The sequence below is a fragment of the Myotis myotis genome, unplaced genomic scaffold (assembly GCF_014108235.1).
Source record: "Myotis myotis isolate mMyoMyo1 unplaced genomic scaffold, mMyoMyo1.p scaffold_m19_p_14, whole genome shotgun sequence".
In the NCBI taxonomy this organism is placed as follows: domain Eukaryota; kingdom Metazoa; phylum Chordata; class Mammalia; order Chiroptera; family Vespertilionidae; genus Myotis; species Myotis myotis.
Window position 1 is genome coordinate 32,529,141 of NW_023416318.1, and position 17,904 is coordinate 32,547,044.

The following is a 17,904-nucleotide window of genomic DNA, read 5'->3' on the forward strand; positions in this document are numbered from 1 at the left end:
GTCTTACTGTAAATTTATTAAAAGGAACATAAATCTTCAAATATATGCTTTCTTACACTTAACCATTATTTGACCCCTGATCCTCTCATTAAAAATAAATTTAAATGGTTATGTTGAATATGTGCTTATATATACTTAACCAGAATTTGACCCATAATACTCTCAGTGCATTGTATCTCACAGAATGTCCTAGATATACTATGATCTTATTTCTAATAGCTGAATAAGCTAATCCCCATAAAGCCACATGAGTACTTCACTGTGATGTAGTACAAGGAAGAATTAGGATGTTCTCAGTGGGCAACTGCAATAAGCTACCTGCTGAGTCACTGAGCTGATCTATTTTTAATCCAATGAGCAAAACTTCTATTTGGTGTGACCTTATCTGAAAGATGTCTTTTGTAGAGCTTGTAAAAACTATCCCACTCCAAGAAATTGAGGAAATGTTCATTTTCATTAGACCCTGACAAAATAATTATGCTTTTTATTCAGTTGGACATGAATCTTGTATTTTAAGGGAGAAGAAATCTTATATTTTTAGGGGAGAAGAAATCAAGTATTACCTTAATAAAGACAGACAAGCAGTCAAGTTTTAAAAACAAAATAAAAAAGCTTGGTAAAACTAAGTTTCTATTTTCCTTTGAGAATTCATCTACATAGTAATAATTACTGGAAATGCATTAGTTACGGTGAAAATTATATTCTTATTTTACCTATACTTCTCTACTGGTTCAGAAAAATTAATGTGGCTAAGGTCACCATGTGATACTGCTTTTGATAGTCTCAAATTAGGTAAACAACTGCTTTTGTTTTTGAGAGAAAATGTCCCATAAAAATTGTGAAACTCCTACTGGTTTAACAAGAAAAATGAACCAATAGTGTTTATTTTTTAAAATATATTTTTATTGACTTCAGAGAAGAAGGGAGAGGGAGATAGCGATAGAACATCAATGATGAGAGAATGATTGATCAACTGCCTCCTGCACGCCCCCGACTGGGGGCCGAGCGCAACCCAGGCATATGCCTGGGAATCAAACGCTCCTGGTTAATAGGTTGACACTCAACCACTGAGCCTCAATCGGCCAGGCTGTTACAGACATGTTTGTAAGACCACTATTAAATAGAGAGAAAAAATTATTGTAATTGAATAGCGTTTGTTCGTGATTTCCTTTTAAACTTCCACAAGAATAATTCGATGCTAATTGTTTGAAGAGGTCGAGAAAGGTATCCATGTCCAGTATTAGTTAATTGTCTCTTGGTAAGAAAATAATGCACATAATACACTTAGATCAGGGAGGAAACCTTATTGTAAAATTGTGTTGGATGAGAGGATTATTGTCTTACCATTTCTTTCCCTCATTCTTCCTGCCGAGAACATAGATTTGATGCCTCCAGGTACAGCATCCATCTTGCAGTTATAAGGACAAACGCCACAAAGGAAGGATGATAGGATAGGATGTTAGAAGAAGCTTGCTGACACATCCTGGACAGCCTACTTCTAAGACTGCAAAATAGAACACAGGTTGCCCAATTTAAGTGGTGCATAAAACATACTTAGACTAAAAGATTGTTTAACTGAAATTCAAATTAACTGATGTCCTGTATTTTTATTTGCTAAAGCTGGCAACCCTCCCTGCTTCTAGACTTCTTGCTGTTTGAAAATATTCCAATCCTATTTGGATAAGCTACCACTGTACCTTATTACATGTAGCTACAGTCAATCCCTAACTGGTACACATTTTAAAAAATATTTGTTTTAATTCAGACCTTTTCTAAAGCCCTGCCCTTTAGGATAACTATTTGGAATGATGAGCTACATAATATCTTCTTTCTTAAAAAAATGCAATCCAGAAATAGCTATTGTTAAATTATTTAAACAAGGAGGCTCTTAGACTGAGGTGGTTCTAATGCCTTAGTGGCATTATGTAAGCACATAAAACCCAATCTTGTAAATGCTTCAAGGTTAAGAAATCCAAACCTAAAGACAACCAACCACAAACTGCCACCCAGGCTTTCCGAAATAAGGCAACTGTTTAATCTGTAGCCAATCAAATAATTCCTTGCTTTGCTTCTGCCTCTTCTCTCTGAAATCTTTTTCCGGCTCTAGTGGTGGAACACTTTCTAGTTTGAATGGACTTTTTGCTCAAATAAACTCGTAAGATTTTTGATATGCATCAGTTTATCTTTTAGCAGTTTAAATGATTGGTCATTTCTTTTACCAGCAGTTGGCCCTTGAAACTTAACTAGCATTAGAAACAGAATTCAAATTTGTCTATATGATTCACCAACTAGAGGCATAAAGATTAAAGATTTGCCTCACTCATTTCTGATAAAAGCCTATGCAACGTTAAAAAACTACATACATGAATTATAAGTTAGTAAATTCAAAGGGAACCATTATCCATGGAATTACTAATGTATTTCTAGATTTACTTATAATTCTTTTACTGCACTGATAATACCAAATATCTCAAATTATTAAAGGCAAACGGACTAATTCAGTTGAATTACTGATTATTGTATCACTGTGTATAAGTAAGTTTTGAGTATGAAGAAGTGGAAAATAATGGGAAAAAGTAACAATCTTTTCAAGAAGATAAAACTTACATGAGTCAAGTATCTAAGGATGAAACATGGAAGAATATACAGGGTTGAACAAATGTAGGTTTACAGTTTGTATGGAAAATAATACAATAATTAATAAAGACTAATACAGGAATAAACTTTGTTTCATGCACTCACAATGATAAACCTACTTTTGCTCCACCCTGTATAAAAAAGATAAATTATAGTTAAAATGAAATATAAAAATTGCCAACATGTATAATAAATATAATGGACTGTTAGGACAGAAGTTATTTGGGAATATTTTATGGAGAAGGTGGGATTTGTGGTGGGCCTTAGATTTGCCTCATTCATTTCTGATAAAAGCCTACACAACTGGTGTGACCACTTATAAGCCCGCCCATAAAAGGTTTAGTGTTTAAAGTGAGATGGTGAGTTCTATTTCTCCTCTCTTATTCTGCTCAGTTTCCCATTTCTTTCCACAAAGAGTGACATTGTTCAGAGCAGAACTGTAGATAGAGTACTTTTCTTTTCACCTCCTAGGCTGACTCTAGTTTGAATGCATTTGGTATGATCATTGGAATTTTTTTTCAGAAGTGAAAGGGGTATTGTATACTATTCTGGGGGATGAAATGCACTCTACTTCAGGAATCAGAAACCTGGGTCCCTGTCCCAGCTTTTGTGTGACTTTAGGTCAATCACCTCTCTCTCTGGGGCTTCAGTCTGCCCATCTATAAAATTATCTAAAACTTTTTTCTCATGGTTAATTTTGGAGAACAGCTTTACTGATATAATTCACATTCTATACAATTTACCAACCTAAAGTATACTATTCAGTGGTTTATAGTATATTCACAGAGTTGTGCAACCATCACCACAGTCATTTTAGAACATTTTCATCGTCTCAAGAAGAAACCCCTTATCCTTTAGCTATCACTTATACCTGCATACTCCTCACACCCCGCCCCCCAACTACTAATCAACATTTTGTCTCTATAGATGTCCCGATTTTGGACTTTCCTATGAGCGGAATATGTAATATGCGGTCTTTTGTGATTGGCTTCTCTCAGTTAACCTTATGTTTTCAAGGTTCATCCATGTTATTGCATGTATCAGTACTTCATTCCTTTTTTAGGGTCAAATCATTTTCCATTGTATGGATATACCACTTTTGTTTATCTACTGTCTATCTGTTGACAGACATTTGGGTCATTTCGAACTTTTGGCTATTATGAATGATGCTACTATGAACATTCATAAACAAGTTTTTGTGTAGACATATATTTTTATTTCTTTGGGGTATATACCTAGATGTGGAATTGCTGGATCATATGATAACTCTATGTTTAATTGTTTGAGGAACTGCCAGAATGTTTTCCAAAGTAACTGGACCATTTTAGACTCATCAGCAGTGTATAAGGATTCTGATTTCTCCTCATATTTTGCAATACTTGTTATTTTCTGACTTTCTGATTTCTAGCCACCCTACTGATGTGAAATGGTATCTCATTGTATTTCCCTGATGACTAATGATGTTGAACATCTTTTCATATTCTTATTGGCCATTTGTATATCTTCTTTGGAGAAATGACATTTCAAATCCTTTCACATTAATAAATTTGTAGGTAATAACTAGCAAGAGAGAGAAAGCTATTTCACTAATAGAACTATTTTTTAAAATATATATTTTGATTTTTTACAGAGAGGAAGGGAGAGGAATAGAGAGTTAGAAACATTGATGAGAGAGAAACATTGATCAGCTGCCTCCTGCACACCCCCACTGGGGATGTGCCCGCAACCAAGGTACATGCCCTTGACCGGAATCGAACCTGGGACCCTTCAGTCCGCAGGCCGACGCTCTATCCACTGAGCCAAACCGGTTAGGGCACTAATAGAACTATTAATGCTTAAAAACAAAAATGTAAATAACGAATCTAACTTTAAAGTCTCCAAATTTTTTACCCTAAGTTTATTTTTAAGCACATTTAAAAAGTTAAATTAGTACTTAAATCCTTTGTTTTCTCATTCTGTGATTTTAATAGTAGTCACCCTATTAGATAGATATATATCTAGGGATCTAAGATGGCAGTGAGGTAGGTAGAAGTTACACTCACCTCCTCCCAGGACCAAATTTATGGAAAAATCAACCCAAATAACCAAATGAAGACTAGATAGGCTCTGGCCAGGCAGCTCAGTCACTTAAAACATCATCCCAGTGTGCCCAGGATGTGGGTTTGATTCCTGGTCAGGGCACATTCAAGCACTAATTGTACAGAATATATGCACCCCTATATTCAATGCAGCATCATTTACAATAGCCGAGATATGGAAGCAACCTAAATGCCCATCAATAGATGAGTGGATAAAAAAGCTGTGGTACATGTATACAATGGAATATTAGCCACAAAAAAGAATGAAATCTTCCCATTTGCACAGCATGGATGAACCTAGAGGGTATAATACTAAATGAAATAAGTCAATCAGAGAAAGACAAGTACCATATGATTTTATTTATATACTAGAGGCCTGGTGCATGAATTCATGCACGATGGGGTCCAGCCGGCCTGCCCCAATGGGGGCATATCGGGCGGGCTGGCAGGGGAGAGGGGCTGCAGGGGCCCCCAGTTTGGGTGGGGCCAGCCGGGGGGAGGAGCTGCCACCACCCCGATCAGGCCGGTTGGCCAGCTACAGTGCATGTCATAGCAACCTGTCGTTCTGGCATTCCAGTCGCTTGGCTTTTATATATACAGATGGAATCTAAGGAATAAAATAAATGAAGAAACAAAATTGAAACAGACTCATGGATGCTGAGAGCAGACTGTTGGTTGCCAGAGGGGAGGGGTGAAAGATGAAGGGATTAAAAAGAACAAATTGGCAGTTACAAAATAGTCCCAGGAATGTGAAGTACAGCACAGGGAATATAGTCAATAATATTGTAATAACTGTATACAGTGGCAGGTAGGTACTAGAAATAATGGGGGGAACACTTTGTAAAGTATATGATTGTCTAAACACTGCTGTACACCTGGGACTAATATAAAATAATACTGAATGTAAACTATAATTGAAAAATAAAAAAATTTTAAAGGGTAGATTAATCAATGATCTACTCCAACATTCTGTTTCAGACATTAAAGATTCTTTGTCAGTAAATATGGTAATTTTCTGTGACAGTGGGTCTCAGTGTATGGTCTGCCTCCCCTTGGACTCACCAAAACCCTTTCAGGTCAAAACTATTTTCCTAATAATACTATAACATTATTTGCCTTTTTCATTATGTTGATATTTGTACTGATGGTACAGAAGCACTGGTGGGTAAAACCACTGGTGCCTTAGTAATGAAAGCACCAAACTATAATAGTGATTCTATTGTTCACTGCCAAAGACTGCCTGTAAAAAAAATAAATATGTAAACAGACAAATAAGTAAATAAAATTTAAGATGCCAGTTTCACTTAAGAATGTTCTTGGTGAAACAACACAAATTCTTCATTTTGTTCAGTCTTAACCCTCGAGTACACATCTTTTTAACATCTGTGTGATGAGATGGGTTGTGTACAGAAAGCCCTGGTGCTGCATGTTGTAACAGGGGTTGTCTTGAGGAAAAGCACTTGTTCTTTGGTTTGCAAGCTGAACTAACTTCTTTTTTCATGGAATGCCATTTTGACTTAGAAGAATGACAGATAGAAAAATTGTAGTTATTGAAACTTGGATATTTAGGAAACATTTTCTTAAAGATGAATCTAGTGGGCCTGTCACGTCAATGAAAATAATTGACAGTATTTGTTGCCAGTGATAAAATTTAGGCTTTCATGTGGAAATGAGAATTTAAAACCTTATGTCTGCCACTGTAAACATGACAACTTCCCAGTATTTAAAGAAGACCTTTCCAATAGAATAGGTGATGACATTAATGAATGTGATTTTTTTGGGGGGGGGGAGGGGGGTGGGTTGTATAATGACATGTGTCAACATTTGGAAGATCTGCATTTCTCAATGAACCAATATATTCTGACACACAATGCATGATGTTATAAAATCATGCATGAGTAAAATATTTGAGGAGCAGAGTTTGCCACCCCAAAATATGCCTTGGGGGACATTATTTTAAGATGGTTATTTTTGAGAATAGAAAGACTTAGGAAATACATTTGACCTTCCCCCCAGCCTCCTTTGTTATCAGGTTAGGCGGCCATGGAATATTGGGTTACACTATTTTCTCTGTCACAAAACTAATTTTCTTGAAGATTCGGTTAAAACAAATAAGTATAGCTTCCCAATGATCCAGATTGTCTCTTAATATGAATAGTAAGAGATTTATTTATACCTTTGTGGAAAGCAGGGTTTTATAAGTATTTAATTACAAACAAATGGGAATTCTTTCCATTGTTTAAAAAAATACATGTTGATTTTTTTTCCTTGTGCTACTTTTAGCCCTTTTGAGATTTTTTTAATGGTTTTGCTTTCATCATTGAACATGCATTATTTTATACTTCTGTTAAAATATAATTTCCAATGAAAATAAAACTCTTGAGCAAACCTTAGGGGAACATTAGAAAACACTGAAAAACTCACTGCTTGAATTCATATTTATTCCAGAGCACTTTTTGTATCAAATGCCAACTTTTCAGACTCTCCCTCGACAATCATTCTAACCCTTCCACCATACACAAACACACACACACACACACACACACACACACACACACACACACACGCGCGCACACACATCTAGCCCAGTGATTTTCAACTGGTGTTCTGCAAGAATTTTTAAAACATGCAGTACCTGACTATTTAGTCATGGGCACCAACCTCTTTCCCCTTAGATTGTCAAATTTAAAAAATAACAATAGCCAACACAACAATAACCATCCAGTGTGAATGAATCAAAATTATACCTATTTCTTGTCAGATTATATTTCATCAGATTATATTACATATAATGTATATTATATTTTTTGTATGCCACAAAATTTTAGTTATGGCAGCCCTGGAAAATTAATATGTACAATGACTATAACACATCAAAAATTTATTTCTTACTCAAAGTCCAAAGAAGATTGGCAAAGCTTTCCTTCCACTGGTGACTCAGGAGGAATCTAGGGTCCATCTATGTGTGCCATGAGATGAAAAAAGTTGAAAATCACTGCTTTAGCCTATTGTCTTCTCTGAAAACAGGTCGGGGTGTGGGTTTTTTTTTTTTTGTTGTTGTTGTTCTATTTTCAATGGAAAATAAATTAATACCATTTCTTGGGACACTATGCCATCCGTTTTTAACCACTCGATAAATAGTTAGAAATGATAATGCTCCAGATTTTCTTAAACAGTCCTGATTTTAAATGACAGGATTCAGGAATCTGTAACTTTAATAGGTAGTGATTTTCTTGGGGACAGTGTAAAGACTTCACTTTGAGAAACACTGAAAAAGGAAAGGATGTGGTTGGAGACATAGGCAAAGGCACAACCTGTCTGGTGTGGGAGTTTGAAGTGTGCCCTGATGGCAAAGGGACAGAGGACTGTAAGCAAAACAGTGAATGGCATGACTAGATTGATGTTTTAGGAAAATCATCTCAGGTCTATTTTGCAGGAGAGAGAGGCTGGGAGACTGGGAAACTTACTCAGGGCAGTGAGGATAACGATGGAGAAACAAGGATGGTTTTGAAAGATATTTTGGAGATTGAACATCCTGGATTTGGACTTGAATGTGATGTTTTGGGGGGAGGGGAGGTGGAGTAGGAGGAGTTCGAGATACTTTCTGAGTTAGTGCACATGATAAGGCCAAGGAAATCTAGTGAAAATATTGCTAGTAAATTTTCAAGTCTTTTTTTTTTTTTCTTCATCTGAAAATAAGAAAAAGAAAACTGCATTTGGTTTAGTTTCTGAGACTTATCAAATAAAATCACCACTGGGTGTCATGACAGTTTCCTAAAACCAGGCTTTCTAACCTCGGGTTAAACATTGATCCCAAGCAAAACTCTTCTATTTCAGGGATTTTCTGATCATTCCTTCTGGTACTGTAAGGCACTAACAGGGGGATAATTCATCCTTGGCTACCCATGGAGAAAGGAAGGAAAAATGAATTCACAGTCCTAGAGCAGGCCCTCAGACGCCTCGCAGAACGGTGAGCACACTGCCAACACCTTCCAGAATCATCTGCAGGTGTATAAAATGTGCTGAGCACTTCTAAAATGTATTTGCTTTAGTGGGACATGCATATAGATAAAAGAATAGAATTCACTCATATTAGAAATACATGTGCATTGAGGAGTTTCTCTGAAACAAGGCGTTTCTCTGAAATAAAGGATATTGCATTTGAAGGCTGGTAAGACTGTTTCTTACACGATTACGTAAGAAAAGAACGTTGTAATTTGTAAGCCAGGCCTTTACGCCCTGCCATGGTCACAGCCTCAGCAACAAACAGGGACAGGATGAAGCCGTGGTTGTGAAGTAATAACTGGCACTAAGAATAAAACAGACTCATAACGAGAAGGGTCTCAATTATACCTTTATGAATCAGACTAGTCATTCTGGTTTGTCCAAATGTAGGGATAGTGCCCTGGTCAGGCTGGCACTCAGTTCATATCTGTAACTTTGATCTTAGCAACTGAATGTTGACCCAGGTTCTTCTTTATTGAGAGAAAGCAATAGCCATTTGCTCTTTCTCACAACATTTCATTGGCTTTTGTTGAGAGAATATTCTTCAAAACCAGGCTTGCCCACCACCTCCTCCTACACACCCATACTCTTTAAAAAAATTTTTTTTAAATATGTTTTTTATTGATTTCAAAGAGAGGAAGGGAGAGGGAGAGGGAGAGAGAGATAGAAACATCAATGGTGAGAGAGAATCATCGATTGGCTGCCTCTTGCATTCCCACTACTGGGGATCGGGCCTGCAATCCAGGCATGTGCCCTCACGAGGAATCGAATCCTGACCTCCTGGTTCATAGGTCGACACTCAACCATTGAGCCACACAGGCCAGGTCACTCCCATACTCTTAGAAGTAGAAACTGTAGACTTGATTTGATTCTTTTTTTTTTTAATGCCTCTGGCAATTTTATTTTTATTTATTTATTTATTTATTTATTTATTGCTTAAAGTATTACAAAGAGTATTACATATGCCTCCATTTTTTCCCCCGCCCTTGACAATCCCCTGGCCTCCCCTACCCCCAGTGTCTTATGTCCATTGGTTATGCTTATATGCATGCATACAAGTCCTTCGGTTGATCTCTTACCCCCCCGCCCCTCCTGCCCTCCTACCCTCCCCGGACTTCCTGCTGTAGCTTGACAATCTGTTTGAGGCAGTTCTGCCTCTGTTTGATTCGATTCTTGTCATCAAGGAGCTGACCACTTGGGGGAGTGGGGGAGGAAGGTCCAGCACCTCTCAGGCGGTGTTGAGTGTCGTCGACCTATGAACCAAGAGGTTACTGCAGTATGGGGTGTACAGGAGGCAGCCAAGAGATGTTTCTTTGTCTTCGATGTTTCTATCTCTCTCTCCCTCTCCCTTCCTCTCTCTCTAAAATAAATAAAAACATATTTTAAAAAAGAAGGGTCAAGTACACAGGTGCCATACTATATGATATCTAACTCCAGAATGATTAAAGTTCTATAGGACCAGGGAGGAGAAAAGGATCACTCTGGGGTGATCAGGCAAGTTTTCATAGTTGATTAGAACTGAGCCTTAAAATATGCAACCTCTCCTTAAATAGAATTCAGGTATCATTCTTATTAGTTTTCTATTGCTATGTAAGAAATCACTGCAAACTTAGCTCAAAACAATGTTCATTTATTAGCTCATAGTTCTGTAGACCAGAAGTCTGGGCAGGTTCAACTGGGCTCCACTTAGAGTCTGACACGGCCAAAATCCAATGTTGGTCAGACTGGGCTCTTTCCTGGAGGCTCTCAGAAAGAATCTGCTTCCAACTTCACCTGGGTTGTTGTTAGAAAGTAGCATCTTGTGGCTGAGGTCCCCATCTACAGTGGGGCCACTGTCTACTAGAGGCCACGCACATTCCTTCTCAATAGGTCATCCCCACCTTTAAAGTCAGAAATGGCATGCCGAGTCTTCACACTCAGATCTCTCTGACTTCTACTGGCCAGAGGAAAAGCTCTGCTTTTAAAAGGCTCTTTGTATATTAAGGTCAACTAACTTGGGACTAAATTACATCTGTAAAATCTCACAACATTGCCTAGATTAGTTTTCATTGAATAACCAGAGGTCAGGAATCTTGGGGGCTATCTTTAGAATTCTTCCTGCCACATGGTTATTCCATGAACCTATCTTAAGGTGTTTACCGATAATTTTATCAATTCAATAATCTATTGGTCCCCTATTAAGTGCATAGAACCAGTCATGGTCATGCTAAGTGGAATCTTAGTTTTAGTTTGAAAGATTGTCCAGGTGTTTCAAAACTTGAAGTCTAGTCCAGGTTTAAAAATAAAAGTCAAACATTTTCAATAAACAGTTAAGGGAAGGGGTGTGTGGAGAAGTGAAGGAGGATAGGGGGATAAATGGTGATGGAAGGAGACTTGCCCTGGTATGGTGAACACACAATATAATACAATATACAGATGATGTATTATAGATGTGTACACTTGAAACCTGTACAGGTTTTTAAGAAATTGATTTGAGAGAAAAAGTGAGATAGAGAGAAAGAAACATTGATCGGTTGCCTCCCGCACACACCCCAAGCAGGGATCAAACCCATAATCTGGGTATGCGCCCTGACTGGGAATTGAACCAGTGACCTTTCAGTGCACGGAACAATGCTCAACCGCCTGAGTACCAGCCAGGGCAAAACCTGTATGGTTTTTATTAACCAATTTCACCCCCAATAAATTAAAGAAGAAAGAAAAACTAATTAAATATAACATATTAAAATTGTATTTCAAAATGTTTCAATAAAGACATGTAACAGCATTACTTAGGGAGTATTCCAAGCTACACACACTACTTCCTGCCTCATTACCACCTAAGAAGTAGAAGGTTAACTCCTCATTTCTCATACCCTCAACCCATTCATAAAGAATCACCATTTTAATGAGTCAATGCTATCCATTTCTTCATCTATGATGATCTCCTCTCTGTTCCTCACACATACTTTGGTTCTCTTTTGCTTCCAGAACTTTCATACATGTAACATCTTCCCATCCATTACACTTACCAACATTTTACCCACACTTTAAGACTTTGTTCAAATTCTTTCTCCTTCTGACCATATCTACATTTCTTTTTCTATGCAACCTTTTTGGAAGTCAATGGTATCATTGGCTACATAACTTCTATTTCAACCTCATATACATATATATTTTGAACTTTTATTTCACAGTGGTTTTGCTATATTATCCCAAAGTATTTAGCCTAGCAAAGGCATTGAAAAATATTTGTAGATGTGATTAAATTTATCTGATTGGGAAAATCTGACATTTCCCATGATTTACTGCTGTTAATATTATCTATCTAGCTGTTAGATTCCTTAAATATCTTAAAAAATAATCAGGGTTTTAACAAACAAGCAATATACAATCACTGGTTGTGTCTTCATGTTCTCCATTTATGAATAGGCTTCTATCTGAAGCTTTTAAAGAAGTGTCAGTTATTGATATTACCAAGCAAAAAACTATAAAGTATGCTAGAGCTGAAAAGCATTCATTTTTTTCCTTTCTAAGTTTTATTGAGATATAATTGACATACAACATTCTCTAAGCTTAAGGTGTGTAACTTGTTGATTTGTGGTAAGCATTCTTATCAATAACTTTCTAACAGATTTTCTGTGACTAACCACTTTCTTTCTCTCGGTTTACATGATGAAAACAGTAGCTGCCTACCAAAATCTTCCTTGTCCATGGCAATAGAGTTGAGCCTGGAAGCTGCTGTTCGGCCTGGAACTACACTTCCCAGCAGCCCCTGCAGTCATATGTGGTCATGTGATTTATTTTTGCTAATAAAATATGAGGGAGAATGTTGCTCTTAAAGTGTTTGCACCTTCTTTCCTCTTCCTTTAAGTGGATGCTGAGATACATCAAGGCTGTAGGGGAGCAGAATCTTAGATGGAAGAACTTGGGGCCATGATTCTCCAGGTGGATGAGAGCTACTGCTAACTGGAATGTTCACCCTGTTTTATGAGTGATAAATTTCTGCTGGATTTTGGCCATTGTATTTTAGAGTCCATTTGTTTCAGGAATATAGCCTTCCACAACTAGGGGTTCATTTTTATATTTTTTTCAAGTATCCAATAGACATGTGGTATGCCTCCCACAGCATACACTTATATTAAAATCAAACAAAGGAGGTAAGAGCCAGGCGATCACTGAGAAAAAAGGTAATAGGCTCTGATTCTGAGGAAGGACTGTTTTCATCTTTGTAGGAAGAAATAATCTTAGGAAGCTATTTATAGTAATTGAAGGCAGAACTTCTACTTAGCAATAGCTCTGAGGCAATGCGGTTTGTGTTTTGATCGGTTTGTGGCTTATGGTCAAGGAGCCTTGCTGGTTGGCCCATATCTGTCTCACCAGAAAAAGAAGAAACTACATTCACTTCTACCTAAGGCCAGAACAATGTTCTCTAATGTCAATCTCCTCTAATTTGAATTCTTCCCAAGTATACCTTGGCATTTTACATCTTTTGAAAAGGGTTTCCTAACCACCATCCTCTCTCCACCAAGGCAAGGATGGGGATATCCCTTCTTGAAGTATCCCTAGAACTCTGAAAATATCTATCATTGCTCTAACCACACTAATTCCTCTGCAACCTAACCTCCCACTCTAGTTAATCAGCCCCTTGAGTGAAGAACATTTTGTTATTCACCTTTGTGGTCCCTCTGCCTAGTACAGTGCCAGGCATACAGTAGATGTTTCATAAATGATGCTTGAATGAATAAGTGAATTTAAGGGCCTCACAGGATTATAGTTCTTTGCTTATTCCCATAGGAGACATGTTCATAATACTCACTATTGGACATCACTGCCAAGCCTCTCTCAAATCTTTTTTTTTCTTATTTTTGCTACCATGCCTTATTACTTTCTATTGGTTGATCCTTCTACTGCTTTTGCTTAGATCAGCCAGACCTATGTGCCTTCTTAAGATATTTCTTAGAAAAAGTCTCTCTTGATGATTAATTTTTAATATTCTCAATTCTTTTCTACATTGGACACATTATGTCAAAAGTTAGGACTGAGGAGTAAAGAGAGACCTGACCCAGAAGTCAGGAAACCTTGAATCTTGCTATCTCTTAAGGATTTGGCAAAATGCTCCCCCCAAAAGCCACTGTAAAATTATTGTTAGTGAATTAGAAAAGAGTAAGCCTTAGAACCATTCTTAAGACAAAACACTTCCTAGAAATAATGATAAAATTTAAAACAAATAAAAGCAGAACTTGGTATGGGGCCTCTGAGAAGCAGAGTTTAAAAACCACAAGCCTAGATCATTTCAAGCCTGTGGTTCTATGTAAATGTATTACCCTGCATTGTTTTACATGTAAATGATGTGATCTTTGGTACTTTCAAATCTGTCTAATAAGGAATAGCACTGGGTATTATCTATATCTAATTAAATTATCTTTGTTGACATAGCATTTTATAGGGGCATTTATAGAGGCAGTGGGCACTGTGGGTACCAGCATCATGGACTTTGAAGTAAGACAAAACTGAATTCAAATTCTGTCACCTCTGCAAACTAGCAGTGTGACTTGGACAAGCTACCTAATCTCTCTAAGCCTCAGTTTCCTCACCTGTACGTGGGGATGAGAATGCTTGCCAGACTGGCTGTTGTATGGATGATATGGGACACTCACTGTACACAGAGCATTCAGCACAGTGTCTGGCATGTACTACATTCCCTATAAAAATTAACTGCAGATAATTTCACTTTTATTGTTTCATTTAATCTTCACAATACAAGTGTTCCTACTATTCTTTTCTTTTTTTTAAATCCTCACCCAAGGATATTTTTCCATTGATCTTTTAGAGACAGTAGAAGAGAGAGGAAAAGACAGAGAGAAGCACTGATATGAGAGAAACACATTGATTGGTTGCCTCCTGCATGCACCCTGACCAGGGCCGGGGCCGGGGAGGAGCCTGCAACAAAGGTACATGCCCTTGACCAGAATCAAACCCAGGAACCTTTGGTCCACAGGCTGACGTTCTATCCACTGAGCAGAACAGGCTAAGGCAGGGGTGGGCAAACTTTTTGACTCGAGGGCCACAATGGGTTCTTAAACTGGACCGGATGGCCGGAACAAAAGCATGGATGGAGTGTTTGTGTGAACTAATATAAATTCAAAGTAAACAACATTACATAAAAGGGTACGGTCTTTTTTTTTTTTTTAGTTTTATTCATTTCAAGCGGGCCGTAGTTTGCCCACGTCTGGGCTAGGGCCATATCATTATTATTTACAGAAAATGTTAAGACTCAACAGAGTGAAAAGACTTGCCCAAATTCACCCAGTGAGGGTAGAACCAGTGTTCTACATTGTTGGACACTACCCCACTCAGAGTTTCAGTGAGAGAAGGAACTAAGAATAATAAACTCAGGGAGAAAAAATGAAATGGAATGATCCAGGTGGGAGCCTCAGGAGCAAAACCTGATGATCACACAGGGATGACGACAACAAGGTCGGGCTGGAGAGGAGGATTCCAGAGATAAATTTCACGAACTTACAAGAGTGTATGAGACTGACTGAGACATTGTCTAAGGAAGAGGGCAGAAGCACTGATGTCACAGTGACCTCTCCCCACACACAAATCCCCAGCCCGTGGCAGGGGTGGGGCTTCTCCTCTGCCCAGCTCAGCCTTCTGCACATAGCAGGTGCTCACTGAACATCGCTAAGTGGTCTGAGTAATAAGGCTTCTCTTTTTATCTCCCCACCCACACCCACCATAATTTGGAAGACTTTCCTTGCTCTTAAAATTCTGAGGAATAAAGGATACTGTTTTTTCCTTCCTCAAAACAAAAGGAAGATTCCTTCCTGACAGTCCAATTTTGTATAAAGTAATTCATTAATCCTGGCAATTACTCCATTAACTGTACTTTACACAGCAGCTCCCACCTCCTTTCCTCCTCTCTCCTCCTTCTCCATACACTGAAGTCATGATGTCTAATTTAGTTCATCATCATAATTCCTACCCACAGCAAGCTGATATCATTGCAAGCAAGCACAGCCCCAGACTGCTCTGAGACAAAGAGGCAGAGACCCCAGAAAGAAAATCAAGGCCCATATTCATGCCCCCTCCATCCCTGCCCAGTCACTTGCCTATTGTCCTATGGAGCCTGCTCTTTTACAAGAATATCTGTGGTTCAGAAGTACATTGCAGAGATACAGACAGAAATTCCTATTTCTAATTATATATATATATATATATATATATATATATATATATATATATATTACTCAATATATACTCAATTTATATATATTATTGTACTCAATATATATATCAAGAGGAAATGCAGGTATTGGTCTTGTTCCCTCTAATCAATTTATGTATTTGAGTTGTTTCCATTTTAGAGAAAATTACAAAAACAAAAGACCAGAAGGGTTAAAATATCACAGAACGTTCTGTCCTCATTACTTGTGTGAAGTCCCCACTGCATCACAGGGACAGCATGTTAAATCAATAGAGACTTGAGCTGTTAATTTCCAAAAAGGAAGAGATGATTGAACTAAAATAGCCCATGTCGAGTCTCTGCCCACTGGGAATGGAAGTCCCTTTATTTTCAGGTCTTTCTACAATTAGGTAAGTTCCAGGAAGATTATGAGCCACTTTACAAAAATTTCTGATTTTTTTTGGGGGGTGGGGATGGGTGGGGAGGGAAAACTTTGCTGACACAAAAGCTTTAGTTTTTTACAGCACTAATTTTACAATAAGGTGATAAGAGGTGTAATCGGTGTATATGTAGGTGTATGTAGGTGAAGTGTCATGAGGGTGGGGTGGGGTGGGGCTGGGGAGATGGGGTCACATCAAGGTCAGTAACAGGTAAGCCTCTTGCCTGTTTTTAATTTCATCTTCTTCCTTCCCTGGGCTATGTCTCTGCTTTGAAAGTAGAGGGGAGGTGATGCCACTTTCAAATTTTACTGATCAGGGGCCATCTTTTTCTAATTTCTTTCCAAGCAGAGACTTGCACTGCATAGGCTCATGTCAATGACTTTTGATCTGGTTTGCATGATCAAATATTTGAAGGGTCTAGTGAGGACCAGCCTGATAAAATAAAGGCCAGCTTTTACTTGAAGACATTTCCTGATACCACTCCTTAATGGGTCTATTCCTGTGAACTATAATAGGCGTCATCAGCCTGATTACCTTTTACATATACAGATTGTGGAAATTCACAGAGTAGAGAAGTAAGCTTTTTTTTTTTTTTCAAATAAATATCAGCTGATTCTAATTTTTTAATAAGAGTTCCTACCCCCCCCCCCCTTTTTTTCTCATTCTTATTCATGACTTCTTCAAACTAAGAGTCTGTTGCAGCTGGCTGGGGATTCCTTTTTTTTTTTAAATCTAAAATAAATTCCTTTCATTCTTAGAATGGCCATGAGCTCTAAGCTGCCATCTCTGAGCTATTCCCCAGGAGAAGTGAGCAGCAGATCCCCATTGGCTTTCCCCTCTGTGGTTGCAGTGGATATGAAGGGAAAGGTGTTCCTCCACCTCATCACTTCCCAACGGGAGCTCCCTCCTCTCAAAAAGTACCTGGTCTCCTCTGGCAAGGGGTGAGAGGCAGGCTGAATTTTGAGATCAGGAAGGGTGTCCATAGTTCCTTTCTTTCAACTCTTGTCTTTCCGTGTTCCCTGCCATTTCGTCTGTGGATGGGCCAGCACTAGTGCTAAGCTAGTTCTCACCAAAGTAGGTAAGAGAGTAGCAGCCACCCCCACCCACCACCATCCTTTCCCTCAGTTATACATGGGGAACAGTTAGGGGCCTACATGCAAACTTAATCCACACCTCCTCCCTCTTCTGGGTGGGCTGCCTTCATGCTAGACTGGTGATTCGCAGTCTTCCCTGCACCAGAATTCTCTGAAGCGCTTTTAAAATGCCCAGTCCTGAATCTACTTTAGAGCCCTTGAAACCAAAGCTCTGGAGGTGGAGACCAGGCAAGTATGTTTTCAAAGCTCCAGAGGGAGAGGTGAGAATGTGCTTCCTATTGTCCAATGCCAGCTTAAGGCACTTGGCAAGTCAGCCCCTTTGAGCCAGCCTTTAGTAATGGCCCTGCATGCAGTCTTACTGAGACCACCCACATTCACTTTCCGTCTTTCTTGTCTTGCTCTCCATTGGTCCTGGGTGCTGCCTTGCTCCTGTCCACTTAGCACAGTGGTTCTCAACCTTCCTAATTCCGCGACCCTTTAAT

The 17,904-nt window shown here is 38.4% G+C and overlaps 1 long non-coding RNA gene across 4 annotated transcripts in view; it reads right to left on the bottom strand.

The window, feature by feature from the left end:
* Positions 1-1,264: 1,264 nt before the first annotated feature.
* The window catches only part of LOC118669047, an 80,191-nt gene continuing 63,551 nt past the window's right edge, over positions 1,265-17,904 (bottom strand). The window contains exon 9 of one of the 4 annotated variants that reach the window (XR_004971849.1): positions 1,265-1,504. This is a non-coding gene — a long non-coding RNA (uncharacterized LOC118669047). The remainder of the gene's footprint in view (positions 1,505-17,904) is intronic. The other 3 variants (XR_004971846.1, XR_004971847.1, XR_004971848.1) reach the window with 3 other exon arrangements.